The sequence below is a fragment of the Lagopus muta genome, chromosome 7, assembly GCF_023343835.1.
Source record: "Lagopus muta isolate bLagMut1 chromosome 7, bLagMut1 primary, whole genome shotgun sequence".
Lineage (NCBI taxonomy): Eukaryota > Metazoa > Chordata > Aves > Galliformes > Phasianidae > Lagopus > Lagopus muta.
Window position 1 is genome coordinate 22,147,837 of NC_064439.1, and position 19,871 is coordinate 22,167,707.

Consider the following 19,871-nt stretch of genomic DNA (forward strand, 5'->3'; position numbering starts at 1 on the left):
GTATATATAGAAAAAAGCATAGCACAGCAGTGACTGCATAGCACTTTCTGTATTCCTACTGTGTACCAGGCAAAGATTTTCAGTTCATACATCATTCACAACTTGCTACAGGGATTCCACAAAGCCAGTACATATCCTTTACACAAAGGAAGTGGGAAAAGAAGAAATTCAGAAAAGAAAAGATTCTGAAAGTATGTCTGCTGGATGAGTAGTCAGTGTCAGGGGCACACACGAAGCTTAGCAAGAAGCAAAATAAATAAGCAAACAGTGGCATCGCCTCTACTCCATCCAAGCCGCTATGATACAAAGCACTACCTCTGGTATTACAGAGTATCTTCTCGCTGCAGAGCAAGAGAGCAACCTCTGAAAGGCTTTCTCCATCTTCCTTTCCCCTCCACCTCCTCAAGAAGCATTCACGCTATTTGGTATACAAATGGTAAGAAAGATGGAGAGAACAAAAGGTAAAATAACATGGAATGGAGCATGGTTTAGATTCAATTTACCATCTTTACCAACAAACAAGGAAAATAACTCATCTTGGACACTTACTTAGATTCTTCTACAGTCCCTTCCAAGGGCCATGTCTTCACTCTTCAGAGGCTATTGTAGGAACCTGTAAACAATAGAGGTCAATATGGATGAACCGTGGATAAGTGTTTTTGCCTTCGCTCATTAAACACAGCATCTATTATCTTGGCCATGCATTGAATCACTTTTGCTGAATAATGTTCTTCAGAAGAGGTCCTGCACAGGTACACACACAGGAACATCCTCTCACTAATCGACCTATATGAGTGAAAGAAAATCAGTCATACATAGTAAAAGCAATTCAGAAGGCAAGTCTGCAGTAAAAAAATTCAAAAGCAGAGGCAAGACAGAGCAGATTAACATCGATCCAGATAAACTTTTCTGATTAGATCACTTTTGGGGACTGAAAAAATAAAAACAATTTTTTTTTTTTTTCTTTTCACAAATCACTTGGGTCCCCAGCCCAACGTAGCCCCAGACCTGCATGAAGAGGAGACCAAATATGAACTACCTTTCTTACCCTTACTTGCCTAAAAAATTAGTTAAGAAAGTATAACGGTAGCTACTATGATTGATGGTTACAGGTAATGCCTGTTGTTGTTTTCCTTAAAGCATCATCCTTAATCCAATGCTTAAATAAAGCTTGCTAAAAGGAAAATGTAAGGGCTTCATACAGCATGAGTTCTGTGCCATAAGCAGTGGTTAAAAAGTAGTTTATGGATACTATATCACACACAAGGCAGCACTGCAGCATAGTGCCAAGCCCAGATCTAGTCTTGAAATGTGTTTTAACTCTGAAATGAATACTGTATTGCAGACTGCCTGCTAGTTTGGTTTCAACCATATTTTATCTCCTGGGGTTCTGAGCTGATTGTAGCAGAAAAAGATGCCAAGACAGTCTCCTGTATTAAAATATATGGGTTACATATGCACCAAGTTTTATACACAGTTTAGACTTAAACATCAGCAGCATAACGCATATTGGGATGTAAACTGTTTTCAGATGTGTCTATGGGCTCGAGTGGAAAGGAAAATATTAGTGCTACTCAAACTGATGGCAGTCAGGACCCAGAAGGTGAGCTACAAAGTTCTGAAGGGGAGCTGCTGTGTTTCTCAAAAGCTATAACCCTGACATCGGGGTTAGCTCTATTTCTCCCTTATACAGCAATGTGTTGCATTATGGCTGTCTAAATATTCCTGGAAGCATTTCAGAGATTTTGTGACCCAGATGTGGATTATGTGTAACACTAACTATGTACATGCTGGAGATGATTACACTGGGAGCTTTCAGATTCCATTCTGCACGTGTAGTACTGAAAAGAAACTTGACTTGTACTTATGAAATTCCTTTTGACCATAAGAAAAACAGAAGGAAACCCCCTTTGGAGACTTCCATAATGGGAAACAGGAAACAGGGCTGTCAAGAATGGAAAGTTTGCAGCACAGGAAAAACAATGGACTCTATAAACATAAATGCCATTATCAGATACTCTGCAACGGCCTTGCAATAGGTCTAAAGTTGAAAATATGCAGTGGTTTGTGTTTTCATTCGGATCTGAAGATTGGTTTATGGGTTATTCCCGTTCTACTGAGATCAAGTGGTATTTTTATATTGAAAAATGGGCATAGGTTAAAGCCCAGGGGTAGTGGTTTTTAAAAAGACTCTTTATGAGAGTTTTCAGCATCTTGATTCATTTCTGCTCCTTGTTTTCGCATTTCTTCACAATCAAAGCATTTGAATTGGAGCAGTTGTCATGAAGATTAGTTGGGTAGCAATACAATGAGTTTTAATGATAGCATTTAAATATTAAAAACAAGATCCTGGTATTTCATCGTTCCTTCCATGGTTTTATTTTCTCTGCAGAACTGATAAAAGCACAGATTTTTCATTGACATGGGAGATTTCATTCAAAGGAAAGTACAGCAGCTTTTTGTTTAGACTTCAGTTAGTAATGCTCTTCTAGGGCTTCTCTGAAAGCAAGAAAACACAGAGGATTCCAGAGTCTGCCTTCCTCATGCTTGAGGACTGCTAACGAAGGGAAATAGAATAGAATCATAGAATGATTTAGAGGCTGATTATTGGTTCAGAGTATTCCTGAAGTGTACCACAGCTAACTGCTTGTAAAAGTGCTGCTTGCAGTCCTGCTTTAGTGCAGTTCAAAAAAACTCAGCAGTCTCTAGGGAGCGCATGGCCTCTTTGGCTCTCATAGAAAGCCAAACCAATCTCAGGACAGCTTTTGCCTGTTTATATTTATACCTTAAGGTCTACATTTCAGCAAAATTCACTAGAATACGGTAGCCAAGCCAGAACCTCTTCTGTTTTCAACTCAGGTTCCGGTATTATCCAGATAACTGCTATCACCACTCACCTTGCTAAGGGAGGTTTCTAGCTTCTTTGCACTGATGATAGAGAAGGTTCTAGGACACATCAACAGGTCAAAAGTCGTGTCCTTGTCCTGCAGGTTTTGAGTAACTGCAAGGGAGGAAGGAGAGACCTGATTTAATGTAGATGCTTACATTGCAGTGGTCATTTTCAGTGGAATCAGGGCATGACTGATCTCTCTCAGCCTGTATGAAACCATTGTTTCTCTACATTGACTGTAAAGTAGATTTGTGACTAGTTTGGACAAATACATCCACAATGTAAATGTCAATATATGGGTCAAATATCCACCCCTCACTTACACTTGCTGTGTACATTTAGGAGCTCAAGGTCATCCTCATGGTTCAGCACAGTTGCTGTAAGAAAAGATGAATTCAGCTCAGCCTTTTCTGAAGCACTGACCCTCTTCTGCAAACACAACTAAACTGTAAATAGAGCAGGACAGGACCAACTCTCTTATGAATGTGTTTCAGCTGCAGAAGATTTTAGACAAATAATCTATTCCCGTCCAGGTGGGATATGCGCATCCTGGGATTTCCATTACCTTGAGTAATACAGGGGTAGTATGGGGCTCTGTTGCATGCCAATTTATTTCTACATGACTGTTACAGTGAGAGTTGGATGTTGCTCTTGGAGATGGTTTAGACCTGACAAGAGATCGTGTTACTGACTGGAACTACTGAATGTATCACTTATCTTTTATCTTTAGAGATATTTAACAGCTTTTTTTTTTTTCATTCCCGTGTTTGAAATCACAAAGTTGGTGAATTATCAATACTTTTTACTGTGCTAAAGCCAGCATCAAAGATCTAAAAAAGTCTTCTTCCTCAAGAACAGAAAATAGATATTTGTATGGCTTCTAGAAAAACCTCTCTCACCTCAAGCAAATTCATTGGCAATATTTTGATCTGATTATCAGATTTCAACAAATTGAGAGATATAGTCTTTCATGAATGAATAATGTAATTTCTGTGCAGTACAAAATATTTCTATTCTTCCTACTCTTCTAACATTCTTCTTAAAGTGATGTGATTCAACCAAAGCTAAATGGGTTAATAAAAATCAGCAAGTGTACTATTGCTAAGCGGAACCAAATAGTACTTGTTCCTCTTTCAGATACTGTTTGCTCTTCTACCCTTCTCACACTGCTCTTCATCTATCCCAGGGAAATGGCTGCCAATGTCCCTTGGGTGTCCACAGCCTTGGTGGCCATCTGTGCATGGGAGGTCTCTGCTGAAGGAGGCCCTGTTTCCCTTGGCTCAGCTAACAGGGTTTCCACTCTCTGTGCCTGGGAAAAGGTCTTCCATCTGTGATGTTCAGTATTCCCACTGTGCCTCAGCACTGATCCATAGTCATCTTCCTAGCCTCTTACTTTCAGTTTCTTCTCTTCTTTCAGGACTCTGAGCAGATGAGAAACTGAGCAGCTAAGTAAAGAGAGCATAAAAAGGGGTATTTGCCTTTGCAGTCACCTCTTATTCTGCACCATTCCGGATGGTTCTCCTGAAATGGTGGTTAAAAAGTGGTGATTATGCCAAGAGGACAGCTGAAGGTTTCAATTTCTCAGAGTATTGTCTGCATTTTTTAGTTCTGCAGTTCTGTGGAGGTTTTCCTAAATGAGCTGTGACTGAGGAAAGTACAAAAATTAACTGACTCTCTTCAGGATATAAAGTGTAAAATTAAAGCTATCAGAAAGAAGAAACTGCTTCTAACAGCCAAAGGCTCAACTTCTGTCAGCTCAGCACTGAGCTCTCCCCACCATTGTCTACCTCAGAATTGGATTCCAGTTGCCATTTTCTGAAGTACCTCATTGACTACAGTTCAAATTTTCCTTGTGTATGATTTGAAAAGCCTGGCTATACTTTCTGCTCACCCTAGACACATCAATTTCAATGACGCCTTTATTCTGAAATTAATGACAGCATACTTTGTGGTCCTGTACAGATCCTAGGAACAAATGACTTCAGACTGCTCTAGTCATCTAGGAGAGATAGGACCTCCACAGTGCAATTCATCTCCTCTATCTTATTCCATCCTAAAACAGATGTTTAAATCACACTCTGGAAGGCTTGTCTCTTCCCATTGACTGTTAATGGACCCTTATAACTGGCAGAGAATAAATGCCTAAATTCTGAGGTTTAAGATTAAAGGTCAATGAATCTCATCATAAATGAACAGCTAAATGTTTCACCAAGGCTGTGTTACCTAACCAGAAAAGGACTCTAGAGATACTTGTGTCATCATTTTCTTTAAGTACTGATGCTACCAAAATGTTGCTTTGTTAGTGCCTTAGAAGAAGAAAGAAATCAGGAATATCTTAGGGAGAACATCAGATACAATCCAGTAGCTGCCAGCAGGAGGAACCGCAAACTGTACGTATTGACTGCTATGGTGTGTTCCTTTAACTTTGCATGATAGGATTATATTAGAACTAAGATAATCTTTCAAAACTGTTTATGAAATTGACACTAAGGTAAAAAATGAAAGAAATAAAAACATTAATTTTGGACCATAAATTATGAGGCATCTAAAGCCATCTACATCTTCTACCAAATCAAAGGGCTTGTTGCACAAGATTGCATTCTGTTCTTGGAAGTGTCTGGGTGGTGCGTGCAACTTAGTCACTGTGAAAGATTATGTAAGAGAACCTGAAATGCTGCTATTGCACAGTAATGCCTTCTTTACAACACTGAAGAAAAAGCCTGAAGTGTGGTAGGGAATCTTTTCAAAATTCTCCCAGAAATAGGCCTTTTAGCCATGGGAGAGTTATCTGCCTTGAAAGACATTTTTCATTCCCTGTCATCCATCTGTTCCGGAAGAAAAAAAAAAAAAAAGAAAAAAAAGGCAGCAGATTTTTCCACAGATAATTTAGAAGGGCAAACATTAAATATTTAAGGGAAATTTCCCAAGAAATGCAAATGCTCATACATAAACAGAAAAATAATTATTTACCTCTGTATGTAAGGTATAGTACTCAAAGTTTTTCAAGGGTATTGAAAACCTTGAAGCTGTGATAATGAAAAAAAGAACAGAAGCACAAATCTGGGATGCGCTGCTGGTGTACATGATTGATATCAGCCATAATTATTTGAGTCTTAGTTTTGCTGGTTTCAGACTAAGCATTATCCCAAAGATATAAGTATTGTTCATTTTGTCCAGCCAGTTTGGTAAATGGCAAAGTTGAGAGAAATGGCGATTTAGGGACCAGTGAGCAATGCTGCAACTGAGCTCATTTCCAGTGTTCTATGTTGCTTAGAAATACAACTTTTTATCTTCTCTGAGACCTGAAAGGTTGTGCATGTACACAGGATGAAGATGATGGCTTACAGATGACAAATGTTTCAGAATAATTCATTTAGAGAAAACCCAGGTAAAAGAAAATGCCTGGAAAGTGCACTAATTTTAAGATACACTTGGGCTTTTTAAAAGAAATGTTATAATGCGCAGTGTTTTACAGGGATTAATTTAGTCACTCTTTAAAAAGCAAGCGAAAAAGGTTTTCAGTTTTGAGGTTTCCACCTGTATCCTTGAATCTCTGTCGTGACTGGAATTCCAGGTTTGCAACCCTAGCAAGATTACTTGGGTTTGGTGGTATTTATTTACATGTCAGAAGTCCTCATCAGACAAAAGAGGGGACGTTTAGGTTAGGTGTTCAAAAAAAATTCTTAGAGGGCAGTCAGGCACTGGCACTGCTGCCCAGAGAGCAGTGGGTGCCCTATCCCTGAAAGCACTCAGGGCTGGGTTGGATGGGCCCTGGGCAGCCTGAGCTGGTGGGAGCTGGGTGCTAAGAGCAATCAGCCCTTAGCAGGAAGTTGGAGTGGGGTGGACTTTAAGGTCCTTCCATCCCAAGCCATCCTGTGATTCCATCCTTCTATGATTCAATGGACTGAAGTTCAGCCACAAATAAGGTCAACATCATGCAGACAGATGCAAGCTTTTGTATCTGACTGTTACGCAAATGTCCACTGCTATTTTTTCTACCTTCTTACCACCTTCAAGGAGAGAGAGACCTTCAGTGAGAGAGGTGACTTTCCAAGTTCAGGTGATTAGGATCACTCTGCAGAGGTGAAGCATTTTCCCCTTACAGTCAGTGGCAAGTGTAGCAGATGCTCTCTGACAGACAGTGAGCATTCTGTGTTGGTAACTAGAAGCAGCTACATAAGTTTTTTTATGGAAATTCAGTGTTTAAATTGCACAAACTGGGCTAAGCACCCGAGAGATCACCAACAAATTGCAGATATTAGATACATAACTAAAGCATACTGGATTGCCATATTGGTTAATTGGCATCACAGTTACTGTTGGTCTTCTTAGTATGCACCATTTCAGGAAACTGAACATGTTTGCCTATATTATTATTTGCATGGGACTGTATTTCCCCACATATTCAATGAACAGTGACTATTGTCAAAAATCACTAAGGAATCCTTCTGTCTCTTTGACTCAAGTCACTGTTGCCTCTCGAAGCAGCATGGGAGGCAGCAGAGCCACTTTGCAACCTGACCCCAAGGAATCTGTTCATCTGAGAAACACAAAGAGTTAAAGCAACAGGTGTAGTATCGAAGATGACAAGCCTTTCCCACTTTCATCTCTGAGAAAAGCAGCAGCATAATGAAGATAAATAGGAATTTTACAGACAGGTAATCACACGATAACAGACCCCTGTTATTTAACACCACCAGAGCTATTTCAAATAGTGTTAGGACTTGTCTGTGCCCACCAGTATCAAGTTCTGCTAATCAGTGATCTGTAAATGTGCATGGTTCATTAGGGCCCCAAGAACAGCTGTCAGTGTCCGCTCAGGATCAGATTGCAGGATATCATTAACTCGGATTCTATATCCGCTTCAAGGCTTTTGTTACAACTAAGTCATAATTCTTTTTTTTTTTTTTTTTTCTTCAAACAGGACAGCTAAAGACTAAGGTTTCTGTTTTACCTGCTTCTGTTCAGTATCATTTTAATGTGCATTCAAAAGAAAGCTGTAAATATAATGTTCATTGTAACTAGTGCAATAAAACAGAACAGTTTCATGCCTCTTGCGCAAGCCTGTGCTCAAGCTTTATAGTTGAATTGTTTTTGTGGAACAACTTAAACCCACTTTAATCCCATATCACCTGTAAAATATGTAAAAATCCATATAAAAAACCACATTATATGCTTCAGAGCAAGGTTTTCAGTTTACTTTTGTGACTCTTATCTGATAAAATAATACATTGGTTTGGCTATTATTTCATGCCTGTAGTATAGTTCTGGAAGCATAAGGCCAAGCATGCTCCTTCTCATGAACTGTACTCTAATTATAGTATGGGTTGTTTGATTTTAAGTGCTTCCTACTGCAGTAAGTTATTTATAGCAAAAATATTTAAAAAAAAATGCTGGTGTTCGTTTTCTTCTTACTTTTTGAAGCAATTCTACTGCTTATTTCTGCATTAATTTCAAGAATGATCAAGAAAATCAAGAAAAAAATCATATTCACAATTGATAGATTTAGGATCATAACAAAAAATCAACCAATACGTTATTAGCTGAATTTTATTCAGTCATCTTGGTTATTATTCTCCTAGACTAGCTAAACAATAACAAATTGGATTCATGAAACATTCATCCAAATAAAAAATACTCAAATTCAGTAGTTTGCATGAATAATTACATCAGCAAAAAAGAGAAAAAAACACTAACAGGCTCAGTGCTGTCTATAGCATGTGTGTGTTTATAATATCCTATTTTACTCATGTAGGCTATTATACAATTACAGATTAGTAGATCAGTTATTAGATACTAGGCTGATTATTCACTACTGTTCTTATAAGCAGATTTCATACACTCAGTATGAGTCTGACCAAAAATCTACTTACTTCAGTAAGGATTATGTTCCTAGAACAGGCTACGGAATATAATTAGTTATATTAATTAATTAAGATTAATTAGATTAGTAAAATATTAATACAAATTGTAGATATCTGGATAGAATATGATGCTAAAATTAAGGCTCCGGGGTAAAATGTGTTTTTAAAAGAAAGTCTCAGACTTCGTTGCCAAAAATTCAGCCTTTTTAAAGGACCCTGTTGAAAACCCAGATCCAGCATATACAATTGTCCTGGCAGTATTTGGAGAGGAGTGGATCTGAGGCTGTCAGCCCGCAATCGGACACCAAAGTAAATTACTCCAGAAGTCCATAAAATACCTGCAGCAGGAACCAGACCCCTTCATCCATACATGTACCTGTTCTTCCACATCCCTACATGCACTCCAATGTCTCTTCACTATTCAAAAAAAAAATCCCAAAATTCATAAAGCCTCTCGTTAAAAAGCTGAACAGAATGCACACGAGCTATAAGAGTGAAGGTTGCTGAAACAAAGCTATACATCTCGGGGAGATGAGCATGTCATTTACAGGACCCAACTGTGTTTCAGGTCTTCAATGGTCTCCTGTTTCTTCTCAAATATTTTTCCACAGGGACGAATTTAGGTTATAATAGTTGGATGCTGAAGCATAAAGAACTGACCATTTACCTTTCTGTAGCCTGGACCCAAAAATACTCCTGATCTGGCATGAGCACTTAATAGTGTAAGTGAACAGAATTTAATGCAGTTGTGTGTACTGTGCCCTTGAACCTATGGCTGTGAAAATGTGTTCCTTTTTGCCTTGTATAAATGATGAGCTATGTATATTTTCTCAGTGAAGGACAAGCAAAATAAGATACAGATTTAAAATTATTTCATATTATTTTTGCTTAGAAGAAAATCATATTTGTTTGCAAAAATGGAAAACATTGGTGACTGCCTTTGACAGAAACTGTAGTATTGAATTCCTCAGAAGCTGACACTGATGTACAGCCCTTGGTTGAAGATGCCAAAAGCTCCATTTTAAGGTTTATCTGCAAGTGACTGAGACTTGCATCTGGCTGAAATAGCCCGAGAGCTGCCAGCACCATTCTTTTTGGACACAACAGCGGACTAATCCCCAAACCCAAGAGTACCTCAAGGGTGGCAAGCTGCAGGCAGCACCCCTGCCCCAGGGCAAAAGTGGTGGGAAATATTAGGTCCTGGTGGGATCTTTTGGAGCATCTGCCTGCTCCTGCATGTCTTTCTTGGCTCTCTGATCATTTTCTAGCAGGAAATCTGTTTGGGTAGGATCTGTCTGGAGTTTGCAGTCTGCCATCCCCCGATGACAATTTAGATGGAGCAGAAAATTAGTCTGAAACCAATTTATCACTGAAAGATTCTATTAAAGCAAAACAAAACAAAATTGTTAGTGGGCAAATTAGTTTAGTTCCAATGGCCTGCAGGTATTGCGGAGCCAAGAGGCCTGTGGCTTGGGAAGGGATGGATTTCTCCCAGCTGGGGATGTTGCCACAACAATGAGAAGCAGATTGTAGGTCATGTTGTGTAAAGTCAAACTTCTGTCCCTGTTGGAAGAGCTCAGCACAGAGCACCAGCCACAAGCCGAGAAGAGAACTTGTTGTAGATTTGGGAACTTCTACCACGCTGTATGGAGATGCTTACAAGATGTTAGTAGGGACAAAAAACAGAAAGCATTTATCAGTAAGACGGGAGAAAAACTGTCTCCTTTGTCTCTCTGGAGGGTAACTTCCTATGATTAGAAGCTATAAAGAAGATTTGTGGCATTTGCATGCTAGCTCTCAGTGCAGAAGATACTAGCAATATTAAAGCTGTACAACCAATACCAACTGGTAAAGCAGAGTCTTGGTTGTAAAACTGAATAAAAAATAAAAAGTGATATCTGTGACTGCTTTCCCTATTCATGGATTACCACCTATCACTAATAAAGCATATTAATAAAAAATATTATATCAAACTATCTGATATGAAAAGGTAAGTATCAAAGAACTAATAAGCTACAAACTATTGTTACGAAACAAAATAGAACGGATGATGTACTGATGCTTTTGGAAAAAAATATCATCATTAACTCTGTGGAATGACTGCTATTGAAATTCTGGTGAGACATTTCTCTGTTGCAATGCTGGGAAAGGATTAATGTCGGAATCTGCTGGCAGGACAAATCACAGCAGCATGCTTGATGTATTTTTCAAAAGCATTCATTTTAATATAGGAATCTTTCTAACTGGCATAGCGTAGTCAGTGAATGATAATTAAAGGTAGTCATTTAATTCATTTAATGTAATTGATTTTTGTATTTTTTTCCCAAATGAAAAATAGGGCTGTTGTAAGAGAGAATGTTGCTACCCCAGCCTTCTTTTGATAAAGCAATAACAAGAGACATAACAAAATGCTGTGATAAAAACAAAGTCTCAGCTCTGAGCCTTTTCTTACATATTTTCTTGCAGCTGTGGCCAAAATTATAGGAGTTTTCCACACACCTAACTCTGGCTCTAATTTACAGTAAGTAGGCTTACCACGGGCATCTGGAAATATGTGATTTTTCTTTCATCATATTGATTTATATGACCATAATTATGACTATCATGATGTTTGGGAAAAATGCTAGTTCTCCTGTTACCTGCTTGGACTTGCTATGTTGTGCAAAGCCCTGTAGGGCCCTCTCCAAAAGGCACAACTGCACGCTGACTCCTCTACCCTGTAGTCCTATCTGCTTTGTCCTGGATGTGTGGGAGCCAGAGAACAGGGTTGCAGGTACCTGTGATGATAGCAGCACTGCCATTCATGGGAAGCCTGGTCAGTGAAAGCATTTGGTGTAAAAATATAAGGCCTTTCACCACTGTGAAGTCAGAGCCCAAGAAGAAGACAGCTCCCTCAAGCTGTGCTTCGACTTTGATGAAAGTACAAATTTTAAGATACACTGTGTTGAAACAGAGCAATACCTGAACAAACACAAGTGTGGATATATCTAGATTTCAGCCTGTTTTTGGCATTGAGACCAAAACCCCAGATCCTATCATACTGTGCCTCTGCAACGTTTGAATTCTAGATCCGGATCTGGATCCACGTTTTGCATTTTGCGCTTGTTTCTGAATAAGTAGGAACAGCGGTATCCCACTGATCTGACATTCACAGCTACAGTCAAAGAGATGTAAAAACACAGCAAAGACAACTCCCCAGTGCTCTTAAATTCCCAAAGAAGGGACTCAAGCTGCTGCTTTGGAAGTAGCTGAGGAAGATTTTCAGATGTCCCAGTCTTTTGCATTGACTTTCCAGGCAGTTCTTTTCATCATTAAGCTCAGCAAGGATCATTAACACAGCGACTGGTTCACCTTCACCCGTGTAAAAATGTCCTATAAAAATCCCATTGAGTTCTCTAAAGATTCAGAGCGGGAACAATCTCTTCTTCTGTGAACCTGTTCCCTTTATTGTCTTTAAATCAAGGAAGACCATTACAAGGAAAGATTGCTCTGGGACTATTTGGGGAAACTAGTTCAGGATCTGGGGTGCACACACTTTTACAGCAAGCGGGCCATTCCCCTGTTCTAGCAAGCCACTAGAGTTTATTCAATGGAATTGACATATTTATGTGTCTGGCATTAGAGGGAACAATGTGGGCTAATTTTTAACCTGACTTCCTGTTAAAATGAGTCTCATATGGCTCTGCTGTTTGTATAAGTGTGCATACTGTCTGTGACAGCATATATTTTAACTACATAATTTCTGGAATTTGACATAGATCCACTAAGTTCCTGCAAGCTGTCTGAAAATAGCTAGCCACTGATGGGAAAGATTGTACTTCTGTCTGTACTGAAGGAAATGTGTCAGTGAATCTTCCCCATACGAGAAGCCAGGGAATCCCGATGCAAGACACAGGCCATAAACTAGCAGAGTCATTGCCAGATCCATTACTTACTAAGAAAACTGTTTGTTTGTTTGTTTGTTTTAATGGAATAGTTAATTGCTAAGTTATTAAAAGCTACTTTCATTCCAATCGTAAGCCTTAGGAACTGGGAGATGCTGAAGCCCTGTAGTGTGATGGGTAGCGAGTTGAGCAATGCACTGATAGGAGCACACAAGGAGGATGAGCAGAAGACACTGTCACCTGTGGCTTCTATGCACCAACATTTGTCTGACTCAGTTGCTCAGTGGTAGCTGACTGATTTCTTTAGAAACAAAGTCATTGGATTACCTCTATTTGTGTAACTAGTTGGGTTTCTGCCAGCCCACGCCTTGTCAAACAACTTTTAAAGATGTTGCATATTTCAACCAAGTCCACAATGGAAAAAAGCCTAAAAGACTGTTTGTTTCCTAAAGAGCCAATAAATTAGGAAACTGTCTACAAAAGAAAGATCCTGTCAGAGCCCTGACAAATCTTTCAGGCAGGGAGTTTCCACCTTTCTAGATACAAAATGAATGAATACTGTGGGTCCTGCGTGTGCTGCTCCACCCTCCTTTGACGTTCTCCACATGTGCAAAATATATAAAATAAGTGGAAAGTGACTGTTTAAAGTGGCTAAGGGCACTAAACTTGCCAAGTATATTTACAGCACATCTAAAGGTTGTTGCTAGGATCACTAAAATGTTTATTGGCAGAATATGAGGAGTGAATTTTATAAAATATTTACTTCTGGACAATAAAAAGGAGGAGAGGATGATGATTATATTTCTGAATGTCTATAACGAAAAGTTTGCTCAGTATCAAATCCCAGCCTATTTATAAAGAAACTCAAATGTCACCCCTTCCACATCCAAATAGAAGCCAAGTTAAGGACACATGACATCTGCTCCAGATGAAAGTCAATCATGCTCTTAATGCAATTCCACATATATAACAACTTCCTCTTTCTTTTTTTCTTTTTTTTCCACTTACCAAGGAATTACTTGGGGCATCTTAGGAGGATTGTCAGTGTAACAGCTTTGGCTTGTTAAGAGAGTTGGGAACTCAAATTTCCTTTGTGAAGATGAGGGGTAATGGTTCAGTAGCTGATATCTTGCAAAGAATTATCTATTTGGCATGTGCACAGATATGTGAGAGCTTTCCTTAAGCAAAAGTTATGTTCCAGGCTCCACTCGTTTCCTGTGACATTCTTGAAAAATGTGACTTTGTTTTCTTGTGCAACAAATCTGTAGGCTTAAAGTGCAGCAGTGCAGCAGTACTGCTCCATCACAGTCTTCTTCTTCATCTGCTCAACCACGTGGAAGACCAGTCAGCACTCACGTCATTGTGCTGTTGGTAACACTTACTGTAAGGACACATGCTCTCTCAATGTACAACAGTGCTTGTATCAGCACCTGCTTATTTCACACTTCTTATGTTAGTGCAGTTGTTAAATCTATTCCATCTTTCCTTTAGCATCTACACATGCTCATCTGAAGTCATGAATTCATAAGGGCTCAACACGCATCTAATAAAAACTCACAAAAAAACTCTCTGCCACAGTAGCATTTACTGCATCATCGTTTTTCTTACAGGGGAGGAATTTTTCAACAGCTTGTGCAAAGTTGCGAACACAGACTTAATTAAAACCACATTCAGCAGAAAGGTATCTTACATTATGAGTGAAGGAAAGATCTGGGTAATATTAAGCCGTTGTTAAAATACACAACTAAATCAAGCTAATTGTTATTACTGGCAACCCCAGTGACAGATGAGCAGTGAAACACTTGACTGAACAGGCCTTTGGTCAAACAACTGATGTTACAAAGCTATTTGGCAGTAGACTCATGATCCCACTGAATGAAGAGATATAATGCTGACAGTGAGATAAACAATGCAATCTGTGTAAGTATCAAAAGCATTGTCCTTCCTCCTGTTCTTACAGAAAAATGCTGGTGGAATTCAGACTTGAGAAGCCTTAACACTGGTAGACTTGAGGGACAGGAGCCACAAAGGTAATCTAATCTCCCGACAGAAAGTCACAATCTCTTCCACTAATTTCCATTCGATAACTCATGGCTAATGCTATTATGTTGTTATCTGTCTCTTAGGCTGAGGCACTGATGCAAACTTAGTTTTGTCTTGTTCCACATGTCTTATAGTTATTTACATCCACAGTATGTATAAAATGTGATCTTTTGACTGTGAAATAGTCAAACAAAAAGAAATAGAAAACAATTAAATTAAAAGAAATAGAAAACAACCACAATTCTATTTTTTCACTGTATAGTAAGAAGTGATTGACTAAGGTTCACTCTGTTAATTAACTAAGTAATTGGAAGGATAAAAGCAGAAAATAAGCATTTAAGTTGACAGATGCAAGAGTGTGAGAGATCTCTGATTTAGAGAACCAAACTCCAAGTAAATCAGGTCAGTCAGGATCTCAATTTTATCTTTATTTCATAAGCCGGAATCCTCTCTGATGCCTTCCTTTGACAAGGCTTGTCTACTGACAGTGACTTTTTGAACTCCTGTAGAGATAATAATAGAATCAGAGAATCATTTGACTTGGAAAAGACCCTTACAGACCATCTAGTCCAACTTACCTGCAATGAGCGGGGATACCTGCAGCGAGGTCAGGTTGCTTAGAGTCTGGTCCAGTCTGACCTTGAATGTCTCCAGGGACAGGGCATCCACTACCTCTCTGGGCATCCTGCGTCAGTGCCTCACCACCCTCACTGTAAAAAAAAACTTCTTCCTTATATTCAATCTAAATCTCTACTTTTTTAATTTGAAATCATTTTCCCTGCCCTTTCACCACAGACCCTGCTAAAGAATCTGTCTTCTTTTTTCTTACAGCCCCCTTTAGACACTGAAAGGCCACTGTCATTTGCTTAATGTACACGCCATGGCCATGGAGATGGAAAGGGAACATTTAAGATTTGGTACAAGTAGCATTGTGCTAGTTTTGCTCAGAAAGGTGCTCGCATACATGGTGATGGGCACAGTGGAGGAACCTGAATAGAATAGCATATGCTGTCAGCTCTATCTGAAAACACTTTCTTCCCAGTAAGGTGGTTCTGCTTGAGCCTTCATCCAACGGAAAGAGGTTATCCTTCATTTAATACAACTTAAATTGGAATAATGAGTATTGTGTCTGTATGGAGGACTCATCTAAGGCTGCAGTTCATTTCTGTGCTGGTGAGCAAACAGGAATAGTTACAGGAGGGAATACAAGTGAACAATGTTGAGCAAGGCTGATGAGATCCACAGTTGAATTGCTCTCTTTTCTAATCTCTTCGTTTCAAGAAAAAAAAGAAAAAAAAAAAAAAGAAAAAAATAAAAAGGAAGGAATAAGACTGGAAATAAAGGACAAGTTTCTAACAGTGCATGCAATTAACTATTGAAACAGCTTGCTGTGTATTCTCCTTCATCTGGAAGGCTTTCAGACAAGGCAGGATGTCTTTCTAAAACAGATTCAAACAGAGCCAGCCTTAATGGCAGGATTTTTGTGCTGCGTAGGGGCTCAGATGAGATTTTTCTAACAACCCCTCCTGGCCACAGACTCCCAGTAAGTTTCACTTTGGTGGTTCTCAGTGTTTGCATGGTGGGGAGAAGACCATTTTTTAACAATAATTTAATTCTTGGTAATTCTCTACACATATTTCCAGCATATATAATACAGTTTAAGTATCATATCAGTAACACTGGCCTATCATCATAAATTTAAGACGGAGCTATATTATGTAAGCTGAGAACTTATCCCATAACAATTAATTACTTGAATAGCAATGTGATAGGTAACTGATTTAAAGAGAGCAATGTTAAAGTCAGGGCTGCCAGTGTACCTTCCCACTAGTAATATTTGCTACTGTTCTGATCTCCTTTCAGTGTTATTTATGGCTAATTAACTTGACTACCAGATAGCAGTACACAAACCTATCCATTGAAAGATCTATTCCAGATAGGAGATTATCTTGTTTGTAATACTGTTTGTATTCAAGATCTTGTCAGAAAACCAAGCTGGTCCTGTGGGAGGCTAGAAAATATAGTTCTCCTTTGAGGTCCTAGTTCTGCTTAATGTGACTTGTGTAGCAAACATTACTAAAGGTTGCTGTTTATTTTGAGTCGACATTTTCAGCCCTTACTGCAGTTATAATAATTAGAAGGATCAGACACCAGGCTCTGTTTTCTTTCTGAATATTAATCCTGTTCACTGTCACTTGTAAGCATAGACCAGCGTTCTAAATAGGTTAGCTAACCGAATCTTGGAGAGGCATAACCCTAAGCCAATTCCCTGCATATGCCTCCCAAAACATTATTTTTGACAGTCTCAAAAGGTCTCTATTTTGATGCTTTAGACTGAAATCTGCAGTGCACAAGTACTGATCCTCAAACTTTATCTGAGATCCATTTCTGAATTGTGATTGTCTCTCAGCTTCTCAGTTTATGAAGAAAATAATACTGTTCATCTATAAAACAATCAGAATCTAACAGTAGAACTCAGACAATAAATCAGACCACCTGTAACTATTCAGTTAATTTTTATAGACATTTTGCAGTTCATAGGATGTCATATAATATGCAGTAAAATAGCATGGGTACTATTTTTTTCTCCTTATTTACATCACTCAAAAATGTCTTTCTTTGAACTGATGTTGTCCAAATTTAAAGAAATACTTCGGGGAAGAAGGAAGAGGACTTGTCAGCGGTAATAACAATGGACCTCCAATGTTTCCATACTCTGCTCACTGCACTGAGCAAACAAGCCTTTGCAAAACCCAAGAGATCACTCTTACAGTTCTGCCTACAGTAGGTTTTCTTATGAAAACATGCAAGAGTACTGAGGGTCTCACCTGGCTGCTCAGATATGGTTACTATTTGTTGTTTTTTTTATTTCCCTGAAACCCTCCTGGTGGTTATGATGCATGAGAAGGAAGTGGTGGTGAGGATGCTTGTCTAGTCCATCCATCCCTGTATGGAGAAGACCCACCTTACTAGTTGTGCAGTAAAGGAAGGTGCAACAGTGCCTTCTACCAGGATAGGAGCATGCTTGTAACCATATTAATCAACATTTTGTTTAGAAAGCAATACAGGAAAAATTAACTTACCCTTTCCAAAGGCTGATGGAGTCTAAAAAAGGGCATGATCTCCAAATAGAAATGCTGCTCTGTTGGCTGCTAACTATTAAACAGGGGTGAGGATCTGCTCACTGGATTAGCCACACCTTCTCACCTAGTATTTAATCACTGGCTCAGGCCATGACCTAGCAACTCCCATACACTGGCAAAAACTTTCACACCATCAATGTTAGTTACTTGGTCACCAGAAAAATTTTCCATTTTTGTCTTTGTCTGCATTACTCTTGGCTAATACTTGATAACAGTGAAAGCTCTCTTTCAATACATTCAAAGGATACTGCCTGTTTTAAGGAGTTTGTTAGCAAATGCCAGGCTTTAGTTACTTGGGCTGAGATTTGCCTTGCCACATGTTAACTTGAGACTCAAGAATTCATAAACATTTTTGTCACTGTTCTGACCCATTAGCAAAAAGGAAGGTGGAAGAAAAGTTATTCTTGGCCATGCAAACAACAATTCTGCCAAGCTTTTATTTAGGATAGTCTCATTCTCCCACACTTTACTGAGTGGACTTGAAACTAGGCCTAGTGAAGACTGCCTTTCCTTGATGGGTGCATAGCACCAGGACCCACTCAATGAGAAAACGGTGGGAGAGACTGAGAAAGGAATGCATTAAGGGAATGGAGCCAGAGGAGAAGGAACATGCTGTCAGCAGCCCTAGTAGCACTGCTGACTGCAGTGCAGTGGAAAAGATCTGTCCTGGAGATGCTTTCAGCCACTCTTTGCAAAATGCTCCATCCATTTCTCCCTCCTTCAGCTCCACACAGACAATAAGGATTCATTCTTTGTCACATCTTCACAGCCATCCAGAAAGAGGAAGAGAGCCACCACACCAGCTGTCTGCCTGGCAGGCACAGCCATGACTATGCCATCAGTATGCTGGGATGAGACATGCTGGAGGAGACAAGCAGAAATTTACCCAGCTTTTAGAGTCATGGTTTGGCATTAATTCACTTAATGTGCTCCCAGGAGCAGGACAAGCAAGGGGCTAATGAAAGCAGATTCCCAACAACTCCCCAGCCCAGCCTAGCTTCACACAGCCTCATGCATGTATCTAGTGTGAAAATGGAAAAAAATAAATATCTGCATAAAATATTTTGAAAACTCATTTTGATTGTTTTTCCTCACCATTCATAATATTCCTTATAATTCATAAAGGTGGAATAAAAATCTCAGGTAGTGAGGTGGTTTGGTTTTATATTTTTCCAAATTTCACTTTTACAAAGCTTATGAAAATCATACACAGAATTGAAGTGAAAGTATTGTCATTAAGTCTGCAATGTCAATAATTCAATGTGAATATTAGAGCTGCCAGTGTGAGCTTAATCCAGTCTCTCTGGTGTTTGTGTATTATAATAGCCTTTACACAGTCACAGATTATAGTGATGTAACTAATTTTCTGCAACGCTTTTGGGTATTTGTTGGTAGAAAATCAGAAATGAAGTTTGAGTTTTTTCACACAAAGTCAGGAGGTGTTAGTGTGCCTCTGCCATGGGGAAGGGAAAGGGAGAGACCTACAGGAGGCCCTCTCCATGTACTGTCACTGTCACTGGCCCCCTCTCAGCACTGACATACTCATTACAGCAGAGATGTGGACTTTGGTTTAGAGGAAGACAATGAGCTGTATTTTGTGTGTGAGAGAATATTCTGATAATGCAGGGAGTCTCAAGGGAGAAAGGGGGAGGATTTTCAGCTTATCAGGAGATAAGGAAGCCTGAGAACATTATGAAATGCTAAAACTTTCTTTCTTTTCTAGAAGAATTCTGGCAGTGTAAATCAAGCAAAGGCTTTACAATGCCTTAGTAACTCCCAGAAGCAAGGAAGTGAAGAAAATAAAATAGATTTGCTGGCTATATTTGCTTTTTATTACACTATCACATTCATATGAAACATTCTTGCAGAATGCAAGGGATACTTTACACCAGTCTGTGCTGGCTTGAGCCTTGTGAGAGACAGACAGCATGATGAGTGAGGACAAAAAAGGTGAAATCTCAAGTTTTATCTGAAAGACTTCTTGGGATAATCTTCTGATTTAAAGAATATAATTAACAACTTCTGAGATAAATTCTAATTAAATTGA

At 39.1% G+C, this 19,871-nt stretch overlaps 1 long non-coding RNA gene across 2 annotated transcripts in view; it reads right to left on the bottom strand.

The window, feature by feature from the left end:
* Positions 1–19,871, bottom strand: part of LOC125696257 (uncharacterized) — a 109,525-nt gene that overhangs the window by 20,056 nt on the left and 69,598 nt on the right. For both annotated transcript variants that reach the window (XR_007378251.1, XR_007378250.1), the window contains exons 2-3: positions 2,898–3,001; positions 550–613 (exon numbers count right to left, since the gene is read on the bottom strand). This is a non-coding gene — a long non-coding RNA (uncharacterized LOC125696257). The remainder of the gene's footprint in view (positions 1–549; positions 614–2,897; positions 3,002–19,871) is intronic.